The 13,623-nt window shown below is 41.4% G+C and overlaps 1 protein-coding gene across 8 annotated transcripts in view; it reads right to left on the bottom strand.

Annotated features, from left to right (window-relative positions):
• Positions 1 to 13,623, bottom strand: part of LOC135512258 (girdin-like) — an 89,695-nt gene that overhangs the window by 58,829 nt on the left and 17,243 nt on the right. The window lies entirely within an intron of this gene.

The following is a 13,623-nucleotide window of genomic DNA, read 5'->3' on the forward strand; positions in this document are numbered from 1 at the left end:
TTCTGTATTAGAGGTCTGTGAGGGTTTACACTGATTTATTCATCTCGCTCCCGCCTGCCCCCACCCACACCTGCTGTCTGTATCTGACTCCCACCTGCTATCGCAAGAAATGGTCTGGAACTCAACTGCAGTCTCGCTATGTTATTTTAGAACTATGTGACGACAAAGCTCACTTGACAGCCAAGGTCGCAGCAACATTGCACCCTATAGTCAATATCAAAATGCACAAAAATAAACTAAGAATAGGTTAAATTACCAGAGATTCTCACTGGGCCCATTATAATTAGGCTATCGGTAGGTATTCCTGGGCTATATCAACCAATAGGCTAGATGTAGCTTGAAGAGAGCAGAGTGGACACTTGCACTGTCTCTTGAGATACATTTTATAGCCTACCTTTAAGGAGCAGGACAACTTGCATCTGATCTGACCGCCTGCTCCCAACTGCAGCCTGAAAAATGCAGACCACGCCGCAATGCTCTCTGTCGGGGCCCACATGTATCCCTCGCAGTCTAAATCCTCCAGACTAGTGGTTCTTTTAAAAATATATATATTTTTAAATAAACCAAATATGCTTCTCCATCTCTGCTAAAATCTGGGTAAAATATATATTTTTTTAAATGTGAGTCCTATTCAGTACATTTAATTAAGTCCACAAACCTAGATACTCAAACTTGATTGATAGCCTGAAATGGCTTCTTGGTAATTAGTCGAGGTTGGGAACCTATCCAAGTTATAAAAGTTGTCCCTGTGCCCCCTATGGGCATAACACCTCTGTCCACACACACACACACACACACACACACACACCTCATCTATTATGTAATAAGCCAAGTACTCACTAAATGAGGGAGACCTTCCAGTAAACAGCTTTAACTTTTGATTCAGTAGTGAAGAAGTCTGTTGAACTGGTGGGACTGGAATGAGACGCGTGGGCAGTGCTGTTCTAGGGCCTGTGTAATCTAACAGACTGCCAGACTGACTGGCCGCCGTTTGGAAAATAACCTTGGACAATGAACTTGCTTACGGTGTAAGCATAATTAATAGTAATTAAAGCCTATGTCGGGACTTCAGCCAAAGAACTCCAACCCAAAGTAACCATTAAAGTATGTGGGGCGGTGGCCTGACCGGGTCATTTGTCCAGAGAGCAAAAATAAAAAAACAATTCTTGAATGAGTAGGTGTTTTAAAACTTTTGACCGGTGGAGCGAGCGAGAGTGTATCTATGCATATCTGTGTGTGTGTGTGTGTGTGTGTGTGTGTGTGTGTACAGTGGGACAAAAAAGTATTTAGTCAGCCACCAATTGTGCAAGTTCTCCCACTTAAATTACAGGCCTCTCGTCTTTTTTTATCATAGGTACACTTCAACTATGACAGATAAAATGAGGGGGGGGAAAAATCCAGAAAATCACATTGTAGGATTTTTAATGAATGTATTTGCAAATTATGGTGGAAAATAAATATTTGGTCAATAACAAATGTTTCTCAATACTTTGTTATATACCCTTTCTTCACAAGGTTCACACACTGTTGCTGGTATTTTGGTCCATGCAGATCTCCTCTAGAGCAGTGATGTTTTGGGGCTGTTGCTGGGCAACACAGATTTTCAACTCCCTCCAAAGATTTTCTATGGGGTTGAGATCTGGAGACTGGCTAGGTCACTCCAAGACCTTGAAATGCTTCTTACGAAGCCACTCCTTCGTTGCCCGGGCCGTCTGTTTGGAATCATTGTCATGCTGAAAGACCCAGCCACGTTTCATCTTCAATGCAATTGCCCTTTTTTGCCCCAGTGTGTGTGTGTGTGTGTATATATATACACACTGAGTTTATATGCATTTGGTTAAGGTGTATACACAAGTCGGAAGTTTACATACACCTTAACCAAATAGATTTAAACTCAGTTTCACAATTCCGGACATTCAATCCTAGTAAAAATTCCCTGTCTTACATTCTTAAAATAATGTAGTGATCCTAACGTAAGTCACTTTATTCTGACATTTCACACACCTCAAAAGTTTGGAGACATACTCAGTCCAGGGTTTTTCTAAATTTTTTACATTGTAGAATAAGAGTTTAAACAAACCTATGAAAAAACATATGGAATCATGTAGTAAAAAAAAATTAAAAAAAGTGTTAAACAAATCAAAATATATTTTATATATTACAGATTCTTCAAATAGTCACCCCTTGATGACAGTTTTGCACACTCTCGGCATTCAAGGTAAGAACAGTGCTAAAGTGCGATGGAACAAGGACATCCAAGCCGGCCAAACCATCCACAAACCAAGAAGACGCAGGGCCAGCTGTGCGCCGCCTCCCGGTCGCAGCCTACTGCGACACATTCCGGGATCGGACCCGGATCTGTAGAGACGCTGCTAGGACTGCCTTAGACCACTGTACCACTCGGGAGGCCCAAGGTGGAAATTATTTTGTCCATTGGTCACATCTGGTCAATAATAGGCTCGTCTTTTGAGCGAGATTTACAGTTGTAGCCCTATATGATGTGTATAACATGGCACGAGGAAAAACAGACAAGAGTGGACAAAATACTGATGCGTCAGCCACCAGACACACTCTCCCTATCCACAGCACCCCTAACCTCAGACGTGTTGTAGATGCCGTAACGAGCGCCAGGGGATGGAGGGCTCAAGGTCATTTGTTTCCAGGGGTTACAAAGTGAGAATTTTACACGGTTGCCATGGTTTTGTGTGTCAGTCAGGATGAGTGTCAAGCTGCTGCTCCACCCTGTACTGCTGCTATGCTGGTGAAGGGTGGCTGGATGATTATATGGCTAACACCACAGGAAGGGAGTACCTTCACATTTTTTTCCCCATGCTTCCAGAATAGAATAGATTGAATGGAATAACATGTGATTTGCCATCAAATGCTATCCCACCACAATCATTTTGTGGCATAAGGTGCTGACTGCTGAGTCAGATCCCAAGACAGCAACTATGGCCTTGGATAACTACCAAATACATGTTATTTGTCACATACGCTGAATACAATTAAATGCTTACGATTATGTGTAAAGTATTTACTAAATAAACTGAAGTAAACAAATAAATACCAATGAAAACGATTTAAAAAAATTGTAATAACAATAATAATAATAATAATAGCACAAAAATAAAATAACAGCCAACGCAGAAGCCATTTAGTTAGCTGTTCAGGAGTCTTATGGCTTGGGGGTAAAAGCTGTTAAGAAAACCTGGACATCCCCTTGAGAGTAGTCACACCAGTGTAAACTTGGGGTAAGAGCTAAGGGTAGTAGTTGCCTTGTGGAAATTGGAGGGGGATAATGTAACGATTCCTGTGACCACTGACAACGCTGGAAATATTGTAAAAGCAGTTGCACTAGCTGGATTGGGGCCACAGATGTAATGTGAGCAAAGCATCCTTAATATAGCATCTCAAAAAGCAAAGTCAGTGAATCCAATCTCGCGCCTCCTAGCAAAGATCAGGAAGGTGGTATCCTTCTTTGATAAAAGCACAACTCCTGCACATGTTTTCAAAACAAAACAAGAGATGCTGGAGCTGCCAAACCACAAACTAATCCAAGATGTCCCTGCTAGATGGAATTCAAGCCATGACATGGTTGAGAGATACCTTGAGCAGAAAGTTGCGGTTTCAAGCTGTGAGGAAGAATGTCAAAAGATGTGACTGACATAAGACTAGCAGAGGAAATTATCAAAGTGTGCAAACCTCTCAAAACAGTCACAACACTGAGATGCACTGAGAGCATTCCATCAGTTTCCATGGTCCTATGTAAACAATGATCCTGAAATCAATGGTGGCATCTGATGAAGATGAACTCGCAGTAAGGGACGTCAAGACTGCTATCAGAGTTAACCTGGAGCCTAGATATGCTGACCCTGGTGTCCAAGACTTCTTACACAAGAACACCGCTTTGGACCCCCGGTTCAAGTCCCTGCTACACCTGGAAACTGCTGCTCGTCTGAGAGTCTACAATGAACTCACAGCAGAGATTGTGACCAATATACAACAGGTATTGTATTTATTTCGTTAATGTGACATTTCGTTTATTAGTAAGTTAACAATTAAAGTCATGTCTAATATACATTTCAAACAACAAATCATATCTTTAAGCCACTTCAGAGATTCATATAATTGAATTCTGCAGGGTCAAGCCACAGATACCACAGGCGCCAACCCCTCTCCAGAGACGGCAGATGACAGGGGTTCTCCTCCAGAAAAAGAAGTCTGCCATGGCTGGGCTTTTTGGGGAGTTGTTCACGACCCAGAAGCAGGGAACCAAGTCAAAGGTCAAGGTCATCGAGGAGGTGGTGACCTCATACAGGGCAGTGGACTATATTCCCCTGGATGTTGATCCACTTACATGGTGGAAGACCAAGGAGTTAATATATCGTCATGTTGCCATATTAGCAAGGTGCTACCTGGCTGTGCCTGGGACCTCTGTCCCTAGCGAGAGGTTATTCTCCACAGCGGCTGACATTGTCACAGCAAGCCGATCTGTGCTCATTCCAGAACATGTAGATAATGATTTATTTTCTCTATCATCAGATTGGTTACTCAGTCTCAAGTAGTCCTATTTTCTTTAAGGCACTGCTATGTCACTTAATTTTGATATATGCTGTTGGACTATGCACTCTTGTTGAAGTTCTGTTTTAAATTTAATTTCATGTTATACGGCAGCCACTGCTGTTTTTTGTAGTCCCTTTGTTTAAGCTACCCATGTTTACTATTATAATAAATGGCAAATACAAATCACATTTCTCAGGCATTTATTTTGTCGATGTATCATCAAAACCATACCGAACCGTGACACCTCTGTACCGTATTGTACCATGAGTTTTGTGAACCTTTTCACCTCTAATTCTCATGTAGGTGTTACTTTTGTCCAAGTGGGAAAGAGCAGTGTGGAGTGCAATCTAGATTGCGTCATCTGTGGATCTGTTGGGGCGGTATGCAAATTGGAGTTGGTCTAGGTTTTTGGGATAATGTGTTGATGTGAGCCATGACAAGCGTTTCAAAGTACTTTATGACTACAAATGTGAGTGCTTACGGGTAAGTAGTCATTTAGGCAGATTACCTTGGTGTTCTTATGCACAGGGACTACAGTGATCTGCTTGAAAATATTGGTATAATACTGCCTCGGTCAAGGACAGGTTGAAAATGTCAGTGAAGACACCAGTCAGTTGGTCAACGCATGCTCGGAGTACACGTCCTGGTAATCAGTCTGGCCGTGGCTTTGTCAATGTTGACCTGTTTAAAATGTCTTACTGATATCGGCTACGGAGAGCGTGATCACACATTCTTCCAGAACAGCTAGTCCTCTCATATAGGCTTCAGTGATGCTTACCTCGAAGCGATCATAGAAGTAATTTAGCTCATCTGTTAGACTCGGGTCACTTGTCAGCTCGTGGCTGTGCTTCCCTTTGTAGTCCGTAATAGTTTGCAAGCCCTGCCACATCCGATGCGAGTCGGAGCTGGTGTAGTAGGATTCAAGCTTAGTCCTGTGTTAACGCTTGCCCGTTTGATGGTTTGTTGGAGAGAATAGCAGGACTTATTACAAACGTCAGGGTTAGAGTCCCGCTCCTTGAAAGCGGCAGCTCTACCCTTTAGCTCAGTACAGATGTTGCCTGTAATCCATGGCTTCTGGTTGGGGCATGTACGTACGGTGACTGTGGGGACGACGTCATCGATGCACTTGTTGATCAAGCCTGTGACTGACATTGAGGAGTACACCATATCATCCGAAGAATCCCGGAATATATTCCAGTCTGTGCTAGCAAAACAGTCCTGTAGCTTAGCATCTGCGTCATCTGACCACGTCACTGGTGCTTCATGCTTTAGTTTTTGCTTGTAAGCAGGAATCAGGAGGATAGAGTTATGGTCAGATGTGCTAAATGGAGGGCAAGGGAGAGATTTGTACACATCTCTGTGTGTGGAGTAAAGGTGGTCTAGAGTCGTTTTCCCCTGGTTGCACGTGACATGCTGGTAGAAATTAAGTAAAACGGATTTAAACTTTCCCTGCATTAAAGTCCCTGGCCACTAGGAGCGCCACATTTGGATAAGCACTCTTGTTTGCTTATGGTTTTATGCAGCTCGTTGAGTTGGGTCTTAGTGCCAGCATCTGTTTGTGGTGGTATATGGACAGCTTACGAAAAATATATATGATGAAAACTTCTGGTAAATAGTGTGGTTTACAGCTTATCATGAGATACTCTACCTCAGGTGAGCAAAACCTTGAGACTTCAATAATATTAGATTTCGTGCACCATCTGTTATTGACAAATAGACACAGACAGCCACCCCTTGTCTTATCGGGGGCAGCTTTTCTATTTTGCTGATGCACGGAAAATCCAGCCAGCTGTATGTTATCCATGTTGTCGTTCAGCCACGTCTCGGTGAAACATAAGATTACAGTTAAATGTCCTTTTGGTAGGATAGTCTTGATGGGAGCTCATCCAGTTTATTATCCAATAATTGCACGTTGGCTAATAAGACTGATGGCAGATGCGGGTTATCCATTCGCCATCTGATTAATTACCAGGCACAACAACCTACGACCCTACATCTCTGTCTCTTCTTCATGCGAATGATGGGGATTTGAGAGTTGTCCAGTGTCTGAAGTAAATCCTTTACGTAGGACTCGTTAAAGAAAAAAAATACATCTTTGTCCAGTATGAGGTGAGTAATTGTCTTCCTGGGGCATACATCTATAGACGGGTTAGCTAACAATGTTACGTGCACACCGATGTGACTGGAAGCCGTAATTTGTTTACGGTTTGTACTTAGCTGAGAAAATATGGTCCTAAGTCGGCAGAACAGAACATAATAGCAGCTCAATTCATAGGCCTTCGCTACAAATTAAACAATTAACATCTGGTTAGTAGGCTATATAAAATCAGTTCAATGTCAATAATATATCCTAATATTTTCAATCTGATTACCCTGCTAAAAATCAAGTCGTTTTTTTATATATATTTCTTGGTGCGTTGATTGAGGAAAAACAGCTTGCAATCAAGAGAAAATGTCGCTCTGAAAAAGTCTCAAAAAAAGGTGGATAATGAAAATATAAGTTTCAGGGAAGAATAGACAGCGAAATAGGCATTCTTAACATATTTCTCCTCAATCTCTGTCAATCCCAAGTGTCTTGTTTCCAATGAAACGGTTGCGGTTTGCAAATAATTCAATAATATTAGACATCAGTATGAATCTAAACATGACACTTTCAAAAGTTACTCATCTACCCTGACAGAAGCTGCTCATCTGATGCATTAAAATATAAGCTTCAACTCTGGGCTACTCATCCGTAGCTTAACCCAAGAGATGGGCTTCCTTAAAAGCTTCCTGGTTTTAAACATCTTGTCAGAAAGTGAAAAGCTCAATTAATTAGGGACAGAATAGGTCCATTTTGTGTCTCAAAATTCAAGGCAGCATCAGAATTTCAGATACAAATAACATATCCCCATAAGCATCAGCGTCACATCTTTTGTAGGGGTGGGCGGTATAGTGGGATGAACGCGAATACTGGTATGACGTTTCGCCATGATATGGATTTTGCCATGTCGTGCATGTCATGATGAATTAATAAAATAAGCCGTTGTTTCATTCAAGATTTCAGGCGTGCGTTACAGCCTCAAATTGTTTCTCTTTTACTAAAAACATAGGCTTTTTTAGAAAACAAAAAAAACTAGAAGCATGGATGTTACACGCAATCTGCCTAACAATCAAAGTATACAAACAAGCATGCGCAACTGCAGAGTACGCAAACATTTAGTGAACTCCTTTCGTTAACAAAAGTGTAAAACGTGTAGGCAAGCATTAAGGATGACCGAAGACAAGGAAAATAACACTTGAGGTTGATTTGCAGGACGAAGAATTGGTTAGAAAAGAAAAAGGGGGGCCTCTGTGGTTTGGAACTGGTTTCGCTTTAAGATAACCAGTTGTGTCAATGCATTATGCTAGCCAGAGGTGGAAACACTAGCAATATATTTCACTACCTGAAAACACTGAATGTGTGCGCGAATTAGAGGTGGCCGAATAATTAGGGCCGATTTCAAGTCCATAACAAGTGGTAATCTGCATTTTTGGAAGCCAATTATATTGCAATCCGTGAGGAGACTGCATGGCAGGCTGCCCACCTTTTACGGAAGTGCAGCAAGGAGCCAATGTAAGTTGCTAGCTAGCATTAAACGTATCTTATTTAAAAAAAACTTCAACCATGTGTAGTTAACTAGTAATTATGTGATGCTATTACTAGGTTAACTAGCTTGTCCTGCGTTGCATATAACCAATGTGGTGCCTGTTAATTTATCAAATTACAGCTTACTTCACCAAACGGGTGATTTAGCAAAAGCCCATCCGCGAAAAAAAGCCAAATCGTTTAACCAATGAACCTAACCATCAATGCCTTTCTTAAAATCAATACACAAGTATATTTTTTTTTAACCTGCATATGTAGTTAAGAAATTCATGTTAGCAGGCAATATTAACTAGGGAAATTGTGTCACTTCTCTTGCGTTCCAGTGCAAGCAGAGTCAGGGTATATGCAGCAGTTTGGGCCGCTGGGAACTAATATGCCAAAATTGTACATTATTATGACATAACGTCAATCAAATGTATTTATATAGCCCTTATTACATCAGCTGATATCTCAAAGTGCTGTACAGAAACCCAGCCTAAAACCCCAAACAGCAAGCAATGCAGGTGTAGAAGCACGGTGGCTAGGAAAAAACTCCCTAGACAAGGCCAAAACCTAGGAAGAAACCGAGAGGAACCAGGGGTGGCCAGTCCTCTTCTGGCTGTGCCGGGTGGAGATAACAGAACATGGCCAAGATGTTCATAAATGACCAGCATGGTCAAATAATAATCACAGTAGTTGCCGAGGGTGCCACAGAGGTCAGCACCTCGGGAGTAAATGTCAGTTGGCTTTTCATAGCCGATCATTGAGAGTATCTCTATCACTCGGCTGAAGTTTGTGCAATGTAACAGAAATATTTAGACTTAAGGTTGCCACCCATTCGATAAAATACGTAACAGTTCCGTATTTCCCTGAAAGAAAAAAACGTTTTGTTTTCGAAATGATAGTTTCCGGATTTGACCATATTAAATTACCAAAGGCTCGTATGTGTTTATTATAATTAAGTCTATGACTTGATAACAGTCTGACAGAGGTCGTAAGCAGCAGCAGGCTCGTAAGCATTCATTGAAACTTTACTGTGTTTGCCAGCAGCTCTTAGCAATGCTTGAAGCACAGCGTTGTTTATGACTTCAAGCCTATCAACTCCTGAGATTAGGCTGGCAATACTAAAGTGCCTATTAGAACATCCAATAGTCAAAGGTATATGAAATACAAAAAATGGTAGAGAGAAATATTCGACCCGTCATAATTCCTAAAATACCTACATCCTAAAAACATCTTAACTGGGAATATTGATGAACTGGGAATATTGAATCACCAGCTTTCATATGTTCTGAGCAAGGAACTTAAATGTTAGCTTTTTTTACATGGCACATGTGGCATTTTACTTTCTTCTCCAACACTGTTTTTGCATTATTTAAATCAAATTGAACATGTTTCATTATTTATTTGGCTAAATTGATTTTATTGATGTATTATATTAAAGTTAAAATAAGTGTTCATTCAGTATTGTTGTAATTGTCATTACAAATATATATACACAAAAAATATATATATATATACGGCATCAGCTTTTTTGGGTCCTCCAATAAATCGGTATCAGCATTGAAAAAAAAATCATAAATCGGTCAACCTCTAGCGTGAATATGAAGAATCTGCAACAAACACCCGGAGCAAGTCTCAAGAAATCTTCAAGTCAGACCTGCACTCAGCTATAACTCAAGGCATCATTCATTAGTGGTACTCCCTATGACAAGAAGAGCAAGAAGAAGTGGAATGAGATAACAAATGCAGTTAAGTATCACATAGCGAAAGCCATGGAACCAATTAAACTGTGGAGAAAGACAGTTTCAGAAAGTTGATTTGAGCGCAAGACCCAAGATCCCGAGCATCACAAAACATGTCTGCCAGAACTCTACACAGAATGGCAACACTGTCCTGACAACGAAATCCCTAACGCTGCATTCTTCTTTACCACTGCCGACTTATGATCAAGCCGGACCACAGAGCCATACATTAGCCTCACGATTCATGACATTGACGACAACTGGAAGCTGCAAAGCCAATTCTTTCAAACCTCTTATTTCCCAGATGTTCACACTGGAGAAAGAATTGCAGCTGGGCTGAGGGAGGCACTTTCTTCCTAGGGCCTGAAAGAGTCATGTCAAGTATGTAGGACTACAGACAGCGGATCGAACATGGTCAAAGCATTGGAGCTAAACAAATGGACAAGACTAGGGTATTCCGGACACAGGCTATACATTGCTACTGGTAAGTTTCAAAATGTCCAAAACACAGCTAGGTAGAACAATTACATAACTTAACTATAGTTCTGCATTTTTTTCTTTATTTTTAAGTTCTCTATTTAATGTTATAGCTGACTAGACGGTCTGATCTTTCTTATATGTTACACTGAATATATACAGCTACGCAAATCTATAATATTTGTAATTTGTTCACGTGTGGAATAACCCAACATTACATGGATTAACTTGCTTAATTATAATCAATACAATTGCCTATGGTTTCAATATATGCATCTATCCTCTTTCTTTCAGTAATAATTTATTGAGAAGGCTATCCTGTTTTCTAATGCAACATAGCTCTCTTAATCACAACAGTTGTAAATCTATGGATTACATTTGTAATCATGTCCGGTGTCCATGCTTTAATTACAGCAGATGCAATGTTATTTCTATTGAATAATTGTGATTCATATGCAACTCTTTTTCACCTTTTTATTTTTTCAGAGAGGAGTGTCCAAAATGAACCTCTGGTTTCCTGGGCCACTGGAGTGTGCAAGAAAGTAGTCCGCACATTTTTCTAAAGTTAAAAGAAGCAGAAGGCCCAGACAAGTGCACAGGGTAAACAGAGCCTGACCCACCACAAACCCATCACAGAATCCCCAACAAAGTGGGGATCTCAACTGCAGATGATAGGAAGAGTCCTGGTGCAGGAAAAGGCCATCACACAAGTTCTGGCAGCAGGTTAAAAAAACAGCACCTTGCACCCTCCGGACAAGACATTGATGCCTTTGAATCCATCACTGCAGCCCCTCCAGGATTTCACAGATGCCCTGTCAGGAGAGAAATACATGAGTGTACCATCTGAAGCCGATCCTCGATTTGTTCAAGACGGAGGTTCTGAAATCAAATGGAGGGCAAAGCCAAACTGACCCAAGAGATTATGAATGTCTTCAATTACCTGAATGACAAATGCACCAACCCTGAAACAGATGAGCTGCTCACCATGGCTGCCTTTCTGCACCCAAGGTTTAAGACCACCTACATGACCACTGACAAGCTGGTGGAGGTGAGAGCTGCCCGAGACAGAAGCCCTCCTGGTAGGGAACACAGCCGTGGGAGACTTCTCTCTTGAAGAGGACCAGAAGTGAGAAAGAAGCCGCCACTGCTCCAAAATCAGCAAAGAAGTCCAAGAAGAGCCTTGGGAGCATCTTTAAAAGAAAACCAGTAGTGCACCTACCTTAAGAACCCAGAGATCAGCCACCGAGCAAGAGCTGGACAGCTACACTCGGATGATGGCAGCAGACAGTGAGGCAGATCCTTTGAAGCGGTGGCGAGTTCACGCATCCAACTTCCCACAAGTGAGTTGTCTGACAAAGAAATACTTATGCATCCCTGCCACAAGCCCTCAGAGAGCATTTAGCAATGGGGGCAATGTGGTCACAAGCCAGAGGGCAACTTTGAAGCCTGAAACTGTCAATAGGCTGGTGTTCCTGGCACAGAACTTGTGAAGAGTGAGGCAGTGAATTGTTACATGGTGAACTGAGAAACATACAGTCTGTCTGGTTAATGCCCCCTTTCTGCTTCTATACGGTTAAAAGCAACTTTGAAGGGCTTAAAAAAATGTTTATTTTTTAGATAGATTGGAATAAATGGGCTCCAACAATGCCCTTTTGGTGTTAGTTCAGTCAAATAAAATAAAAATGAAATTACTTTCAGCACCATTTGCTGTCCACCTCTGATTATGCCTCAGCTGCTCCATAGCTGATGTCTGCCCGCTTGCAATTCTTGTTGACCGCACTCTTTGTTCCTGCACTCTCATCTCATTAATAAGTTAATGATTGAAAATGTGTCCATCTCATGACATTGCAATACATTTGGGCTCCATTCTGAGGCTACAGAAACAAAACATGGGCTACTACTATTTCTACTGCAGGCTACATAGGTCTAATTTATGTTAAATTAATTTGATGGAGCGTTGGTAGAGAGCCGCAACGCTGCTTTTCTCCATCAGCACCCTGGAGAGGAACGCTGGGCACGGAAAATATAAATATTTTGCAGCACTGCCTTTGGCAAAGTGGGCATTGCTGATCATGGGGCGGTATCAGCACTCACCTAAATAGCCTTCATGTCACAGAGAGAATATATTGTTTATGGAAAGAATAATGTGAGGTGTTGGAGGTGCGTCTTGGTCAGTTGAGCTTGAAAAATGCCTCCCTTGTCAAACCGCCGCTCCAGGCAGCTGCCTAATCCTGGACGTATATTTACAATCCCTATTAATTCAAAAGCATCCCTACTCAAAGATTTGTCATTTAACTTTTAAAATGTATAACCTTAATTGGGGCTCCCGAGTGGCGAATCTTAGTGCTACAGGCGTCACAACAGACACCCTGGTTCGAATCCAGGCTGTCACAACCATGATTGGGAGTCCCATAGGGAGGTGCAAAATTGGCCCAGCATCGTCCGGGTTTCGCCGGTGTAAGCAGTCATCGTAAACAAGAATTTATTCTTAACCCGATTTGCCTAGTTAAATAAAAAAAGGATACATTTTAAATTTAAAATACAGTTGAAGTCAGAAGTTTACATACACCTTAGCCAAATACATTTAAAAACTCTGGTTCACAGTTCCTGACATTTAATCCTAGTAAAAATTACTAATCTTAGGTCAGTTAGGATCACCACTTTATTTTAAGAATGTGAAATGTCAGAATAATACTAGAGAGAATGATTTATTTCAGCTTTCATTTCTTTCATCACATTCCCATTGGGTGAGAAGTTTACATACACTCAATTAGTATTTGGTAGCATTGCCTTTAAATTGATGAACTTGGGTCAAGCGTTATGGGTAGCCTTCCACAAGCTTCCCACAATAAGTTGGGTGAATTTTGGCCCATTCCTCCTGACAGAGCTGGTGTAACTGAGTCAGGTTTGCAGGCCTCCTTGCTCACACACGCTTTTTCAGTTCTGCCCACAAATTTTCTATAGGATTGAGGTCAGGGCTTTGTGATGGCCACTCCAAGACCTTCATTTTGTTGTCCTTAAGCCATTTTGCCACAACTTTGTAAGTATGCTTGGGGTCATTGTACACTTGGAAGACCCATTTGACCAAGATTTAAACACCTGACTTTAGCTTCAATAAATCCACATACTTTTCCTACCTCATGATGCCATCTATTTTGTGAAGTGCACCAGTCCCTCCTGCAGCAAAGCAATCCCACAACATGATGCAGCCACCCCTGTGCTTCACGGTTG

The sequence above is a fragment of the Oncorhynchus masou genome, chromosome 24 (assembly GCF_036934945.1).
Source record: "Oncorhynchus masou masou isolate Uvic2021 chromosome 24, UVic_Omas_1.1, whole genome shotgun sequence".
NCBI classification, from domain to species: Eukaryota; Metazoa; Chordata; class Actinopteri; order Salmoniformes; family Salmonidae; genus Oncorhynchus; species Oncorhynchus masou.